Genomic DNA, 7,557 nt, shown 5'->3' on the forward strand with positions numbered 1-7,557 from the left:
TGAATTATGTCCCTGTAAATTTATATGTTGAGACCCTAACACCTAGGACCTCAGAATGTGGCTGTTTTCAGAAATAAGGCTGGCCTTTAAAGTGGCAATTAAGTTAAAAGGAGGCTGTCGGGTGGGCTCTAATATATTTTTTTAAGATGTTATTTATTTATTCATGACAGACACAGAGAGAGGCAGAGAAAGCTGCAGAGAGAGAAGCAGGCTCCATGGAGGGAGCCGGATGTGGGACTCGATTCCGTGACTCCAGGATCACGCCCTGGGCCCAAGGCAGACGCTCAACCGCTGAGCCACCCAGGGATCCCGAGTGGGCTCTAATCCAATCTGACAGGTGTCCTCCTGAGAAGAGGAAATTCGGACACACAGAGAGACACCAGGGGTACACACACAAAGAGGAAATACTGCATAAGGACAGAGCCAGAAGGCAGCTACCTACAACCCAACAAGAGAGGCCTCAGAAGAAAACAACCCAGCTGACACCTTGATCTCAGTTTGCAGCCCCCAGAATTGTGAGGAAATACATTTCCGTTGTTTAAATCCCTCACGCTGTGGTATTTTGTTGTGGCAGCCCTAGCAAACTAATAGAGTCAGCCAGATGGCTGCAGTGACTTGATGCCATTTACCATTATCCTGATTTTGATGCCATCAGCCATTGATGGGGCTGAAGGGTTTCCCCCTTCTTTTGTGTCTTTTTATTGTGAAGGAACACCTGTCCCATAGATGCTTCAAGAGACTTCCCTTAGGAGTATAGGAACCAGATGTCTTAGCCAGGATATATTTGGGCTGTAACAAAGACACAAGAGTGACTTAAACATAATAGAAGTTTCTCTCTTTTATTACCTGAGTAGTTTGGGGCAGCAGACCTGGGACTGTTGGGTCTGGGATCCAGAGGCTTCCTATCTTGTTGCTATGCCACACACACTGGATTTTGTTTTCACCTCCGACACAGCTATGGTCCGGCCAGGGAGAGTACAACCCCACCCTTTAAAGAGAAGACCTGTCAGTACAAAATTCTGCTCACATCCCACTGACTAGAATTTGTTTCCTTGGCCACACCTAATTGCAAAGGAGGTTGGGAAATGTAGTCTTTTATTCTGGGGGCCACTGGGCCCAGCTAAAAATTCCTTTATAGACAAGAGGAAGCATGGATACTGGAGAACACAGAATTGAATCATATGTCCTGCCTCCACCAATCCTAGGTCAGGGGGAATGATCTTGGATCAATGGTTCTCAAATTTGAGTGAGTATCAGAGTCACCTGAAAGACTTATAAAGACATGCTGCTCTCCACTCAACCCTACAGGTAGCTGATTAGATGGGTCTGGGTGGGGGTTGAGATTCAACATCTCTAATAAATTTCTCAGTAACACTGGTCTAGGGACTGTGTTTTGATAACCATTGCCTTGGGCCAATTGTGACTTGCCTCCTGGGGCCAGGTTGGGGCTACATTCCCTGAGCACTTGGGATGAGGCTCCCTAAAATGGGGCTCCACCTGCATGAGAGACTAGTGAGAAAGGCTGTTGGGTGGCAGCCAGGAGAGGCTCACAAAAACAAGAAGATGAATGGTTTGGAGAGGCTATGAGCACCAGGTGGGGTAATTTTGGAGATAAGGATTAAAAAGTATTTGGGGCCCAATAGTGAAGTCAGCAGCATGCAAAAGTCTCTTTCTTTCTTTTTTTTCCCCCCCAAAAATCTTTATCCTGAAGGTCCTGGGGAACCATGGAGATTCTATAGCAAAGAACTGTCATGATCAGATTTGTAAAAGGATGAGGATGCATTAAAGCAGTGGTCCTCAAAGTGAGAGTCTCAAACTCCTTGCACCAGAATCCTCTGGAGAACCTTTAAAATGCAGACTTCCAGGCAAACTCTATCCACCTCCTATCCGAGTAGAAATCTGCATTTAAAACAAACCCCCTCAACCCCAGGTGATTCTGTATACTTTGAAGTTTGAGAACCACTAGATGGAGGGTGGAAACCCTGGAGGCTGGGAGATCTTTTAGGAACAGTACTTTCTAGAAAGTAATCTCTGTGAAGGCAGGGACCATGTTTGTTTTATATCTTTCTTGTTCATGGTGCCTAGAAGAGTACCTGGCACATAATATGTACTTAACAAATATTTGGTTTAATGGGATTAGAAACTTCAGTCTGGGTTCTGACTTTGTCTAGGGTGCATCCTGGGACCCCTGGCAAATCTGTCCCCAGATGCTTTTTTCCCCTTATCTGTAAAATGAAGAGTTTGGAGATAATCCCCAAATCCGAGGGTTTGGGTGGGTGGGTGGGTGGGTGGGTGGGCATTCAAGTTGATTGATTGAGGCTCTGTCCAATCATCAGGGAATTCTGTGTGCACTCAGGCTCCTCTGCCTCAGAACTGATTGAATCTCTTAAGGGAGCCAGAGGGATTGTGGCAGAAGATATCCTTCCTTCCCTCTCCTTCCTTCTTCATCGCCTTCCTCTGGCCCAAAACAACCAAAACAATAGGACACAAGCAGCACGTACTGAAATGACTTTTAATATCTCATGTCGCAGCAAAATTAAAAATATACAAAAAGTTTGTGGTGTACAAAAGAGTCTCAGTACAGAAGCCCCAGCTTGGGGTCTCCTCCCCCTCCTGGGGGAAGCGCAGAGGGGTGAGTGGGGGCCGGGGGTCTAAGGATGGCACAGATGTAGTAAATACCAGGAGGTGGGACCAGGAATAGGAAACAGAGGTGGGCAAGGGTGGGGGCCAGGTAGAGAGGGAAGAAAGAACCTGGAGGGGAGAATCACTGGGAATTGTGCTGAGGGAGGGAAATCAGCCCCTCGATCATGGCTAGTGGTTCCTGGAGTTGGAGACTGAGTGGAAGGGGAAGCATCAGTGCTGGGAATGTTCTGGTGGGGCCCCAAAGGACCTGGGCTCTGGTCCCACCCTGCTACCAACTGGCCCAGTGACCTTGGGCTGGCTGCCCCATGAGCCTTCCCGCTTCAGTAAAACAGGACGCTGGATAAGTAAACCAGATTCCCAACTTGGGGTCCTAGACCCTAAGGATCGGTGGAGGCAGGAATGGAGGCCCATGAGAATTGTGTATTAAACACTCCAAAATAATACAGATATTCCCCCACCCTCAAGTCCTGAAAGCTAACTTGAGGCCTTGGGAGCATTTATCTACAATCAGAAGCTCAGCTTGAGTTTATTTAACCTGGGAAGATTAATTATTCTTCAAGAAGTGAGGCTTGTTTGGCAGAAAAATCTCCCAAACTATAGGATCCTCAGGGGTGAAAATTATAAGAGGGGGTGCTCTGGGAATCATTCAGGTCCTTTCTAGCTATTTTACTAGTCTGGAAAACCAAGGGGGTTGGTTGAGGGCTGTGTTTTTCTGAGAGCACTCTCCCTCCCCCTGCCAAGGTGGGTTAGCCCATCGGAGACAGGTCTGGTTTAGGTTCTGGGAAATTCGGGTAAGAGATAGATGGAGGAATATCCTTTCCTCCTTCCACACCCCGTGAACTTCTCCCTCATTTTTGTCTCAGGCTACCCTCCACTCTGGGATTATTGCAGGTACCCCAGGGCCCCCACCCCTTCAGCCTGGCCTGGGGGTGCCCTTACAATGATTGTGCATAGAAAAAAGGCCAGGATGGCTGGGGAGAGGGCAGCGCCCACCACGGTGTGATCAGAGAAGGGTGGATGAGGCCAGGCATCAGAGGGCCAGCCCCTCCCCATCCAGATCGGCATGTAGTAGTCCCTTTGCCCTACCCAGGCCCAGGGTCTTAGAAGGCCCTCTGGTTGAGAAGACGCAGCTTGGGCACCATGCCCACTGCTGCCCAGGTGGCCTGGCATCATTCAGTCCCTTCCAGTGAGACCTTTCAAAACATATCCATATAGAAATTTGTAGCTCTTCCCCCTGCAGGACCTACCTCCAGCTTTATCTGGGAGGGAGACAGGTGCCAAAGGGTGGCAGGGGCCAGCATGTGATGGCGGCAGTTGGGTCTTGGATTTCAGTCTTTTTCAGTCTTCCTCTCCTTGGAATCTGCCTTCACTCGAGGCAGGTTCCTCCTAACCAGACGCCCCAACAATGGAGAACCTCAGCCTCTAAAGTGCCCCCTTCAGGCATGGAGGGGCCTCCAGCCCTTATCAGATGATGGTTCCCCAGGCAGGGACCCTGTGAATGCCCAGGTCTCCCTTCCCTTTCCACTTTTCAGAGCGGGGGTGGAGGGAGGACAGCTCTCAGGGTCACTTTTTAAAGTCTCAGAGGGAGCCAGGCCTCTGTCCTTGACTTCCCCAGAGGGGTTATCAGACTCTGCATGGCTTCCTAGAACCTTCTCAACATGTTGAACCAGAGATTTCAAACTGGTGGCCCATGGGCCAAATCTGAGATTCATTTGGCCAGCACAAGGTTTTTCAAAACTTTGAATTCTAGGGTCCTATAGGCAGGACACATACTCTCCTGTTTCCCAGAGTCTCTACCACTACCCACTATATAGCACTTGCTCTGCCCTCATTTTCTTCAGTACCTGAAGGCATTTGAACTTGCAACCCATATACCCCTTTCTGGGAACACTTCCTCACTGCCCTAGGTTTCTGTGAGTGCCAAGCCCAGATGAGCTCCAAGGGAAGGACCTGTGGGACTTTAGTCCTTAGGGCATTGGGCTGCCAGGTAAGACCTTCCTTAGATATTTCCAGCCCCTTTGGCCCTCACCAGGTCTCGCCCTCCCTGGCCTCTGCTTTCTCCCACTTTTATGGTGACATGCCTCTGTTGGACTCAGTGTAGCAGGGAGATGCCTGGGGGTAAGGCAGATTTGGGGGAGACACAAAGATGGGACAGATGAGAGGAGGGGACCAAGAAAACCTTCCCTGTTGGGGAACCCTTGCTGGGGAGGGGTGGAGGTTTGTGCTGTTCAATTGGGGTGACAGTTACAAGGCACATGGTATATAAGTGCATGGAGGTGTGATGAGGGGTGTGTTGTGCCTGGAGAGGTTTGGGGAGCACAGTCAACAAGCTGGGGGATCAGTTCCAGAAAACTGGGAGACAGAGGTCTACCCTGAAAACGGGGACAATGTCTCCTGGGTGTAGACACTGAGGGCAAATTTGGTACTCAGTGTCCTGTTCTCTTCCTAGCAAAATTAAGGTGGACCCAACTACCTCTTAGCTCCAGGAAAAGCTTAACTCTGATACTGACTTTCTGTGTGACCTTGGGCAAGTCCCTGGCTCTCTGTGGGCCTCCATTTCTCCTCTATAGTAGATGTGGAGGGCAGGAAACTTAGGGACCTCACGGGTCCCTCTGGGCTGTGGTTCTGGAATATTCTCTCACAGCAAGGACCCTGTAGGGGTTCTGGGAAGGACTAAGCAGCCAAGCTGGGGTACAGGACAGACAATGGGAAGCAGGAGGAAGGGACCCAGGGGGTCCAATTCTGGCAGGGAAGAGAGGGACTGGCTGAGGTAGATTGTGTCACAGAAAAAAAACAACAACAAAATAACACAAATGGGATGATGCCCCTTCCCCTCTTCTGATTCCACTAGCCCAGTGAAACAAGAAGACTGATGAGGACCAGGTGAAGAGGGAGACAGGCCAGCTGAGAGCACGACCTCAGGACAGGAAGGGATGGGGTCCTGAGTTCCCGGGTATATGGTGGTTGGGGGTGGGTTCCTTGGAGGCTCAGCTCTTTCCTGAGGGTAACAAGCAGGAGAAGGTGCCTGTGGCCTCTCCAAGGGCCCCTCACTGTGGTCATTTCCAGGGCTTGGTTGTCCTTGGAGGCAGAGGCTTTGAAAGTGGGTTTTGTGGAAAAGAGATGTGGAGGGTGGGGATGGAGGAAGGTCCAAAACTGTGGCCCTGGTTTCCCTGAGAGCCTCAGGCTGCATCTTAGCACTGCCGGCTCATTCTTATTCCCTCCTTCTCTGGTGGCTTCTGGATCTGTAAGGACTTCCAGCTTCCAGGGAGGGTATTTTTAACTTTTCCTTCTAGGACTCTGGCTGATGGGATAGCCACTGGGTGGGCCATTCGAGGATGCTGGGGAGTAAAATAACTTGCCAAGGCTGACCTCATGTCACTTCTCTAAGCCTCAGTCTCCTCCTTTGTAAGCTGGGTTGTAGAGCTATTGCAAGCAGGGGCGAGTTTAGGGGAGATAACACTTGGCCCTGGAGAAGCAGTCATCCAGACTTGGGTCTGCTTCCCCAGCATTGTTGCCTCACCAAGGGCTTTAACATGTAACTGGCCCTGGAATTCAGTCTCTGGAGACAGATTTGGGCAGAAGACAAGGTGAGAATGAGGTGGTAAACCCACCAGAGGAGGCCTGGGTCAGCACCAGACCTCTTCCACCACCCATCACCTCAGGCCTGGTTCCTGAAGCTTCTCAGGGGTTGGGGAAGTAGAAGAAAGAAAGTAGTAAAAGCATTCTTATGTGTTGGTGGAGGGAATGCACACTCCATCTGGGCCCATGTGGATGTCTATGCAGTCGCCTGTGTGCTGGGGGGTGAGGTGACTTGTGTCACGGGTGTGATGTGTGCTTGTGTATGTGGGCAGTCCTGCCCTCTCTGCTTTTGGGGTCACTCTGCACCCTGAATGTGTCCCTCTCCTTGAATCCTCAGTAAATTCACCTCACCCATCACTATCCGATGGGACAGCAGGATTCTGGGACCCGTGAGACTAGCTGCCACTCTGGGCCTCAGTTTCCCCATTTATAACCCAAGGGCAGCTGAACCAGAGAGAGCATAGTGCCTCTCTAACTGCATAGTCTGGGATTCTCATGGGCCTCTTCACCCCCAGCCCAGGTCTGCAGGTGTCCTTAATATTGTCTGCTGTGCCCTTGTAGTGAACGGAACTTAGTTGGCATGGGGAGTGGGGACGTGGGGGGAGGCTCCAAGCTCTGTTTAGAGGCTCTGTCCCCTCACCCCACAGAACTGCCAACTTCTCTGTCCCAGACTCCCCCACCCTATCCAGGACTGACTGTCCCAGAGAAAGGGGGAGGGGGCATGGGAATTGGTCCCATGGGCACCCTAGGATGTTAGGGGAATAGACTACAGGTCCTAGAAATTTGTCAGATCTGAGGCAAAAACCTGTCAGTTTTCCAGCTGCCATCCCAGGGAGCTGCATCTGCAGGGTGGCTGAGAGCCAAGATTTATGTCATGTCCCCAGAGCTAATTTTTTTCAGCTGGAAACCAGTTGGCGATTGAAATGTCTCAAGGGTTGTGAGGACAATTTTGTCTGGGGAAAATAGCTGTGGACCAACGTGGATGAGGGCACAGAACTCCTATAAATCCCAGAAATCGAAACTGGAGTTCCCGTTCCTAGAACATCCCACTTACATGGGGTTCTAGAGTCCCCTCCCCACCACCATGGCAGGAGCTACAATCTCCCAGAGCAGAACAGCAGGGCTCCAGTGCCTTCACCCTCACCACAGAATCCAGATCAGAGTGACTCCCTCAAACATTTTATCAGGTAAGTGTTCTAAAACTTAATCCAGAGTTAAGAATGTCTCTCTAGAAGTTTCTCTGCTAAATGTGCTAGAACCTCATGTATAATTGAGCCCAGAGTATCTTCCTAGACATTTTATCTATTGTATTCAAGACCTTTATCTGGAAGAAAT

The sequence above is a fragment of the Nyctereutes procyonoides genome, unplaced genomic scaffold, assembly GCF_905146905.1.
Source record: "Nyctereutes procyonoides isolate TBG_1078 unplaced genomic scaffold, NYPRO_anot_genome, whole genome shotgun sequence".
NCBI lineage: Eukaryota > Metazoa > Chordata > Mammalia > Carnivora > Canidae > Nyctereutes > Nyctereutes procyonoides.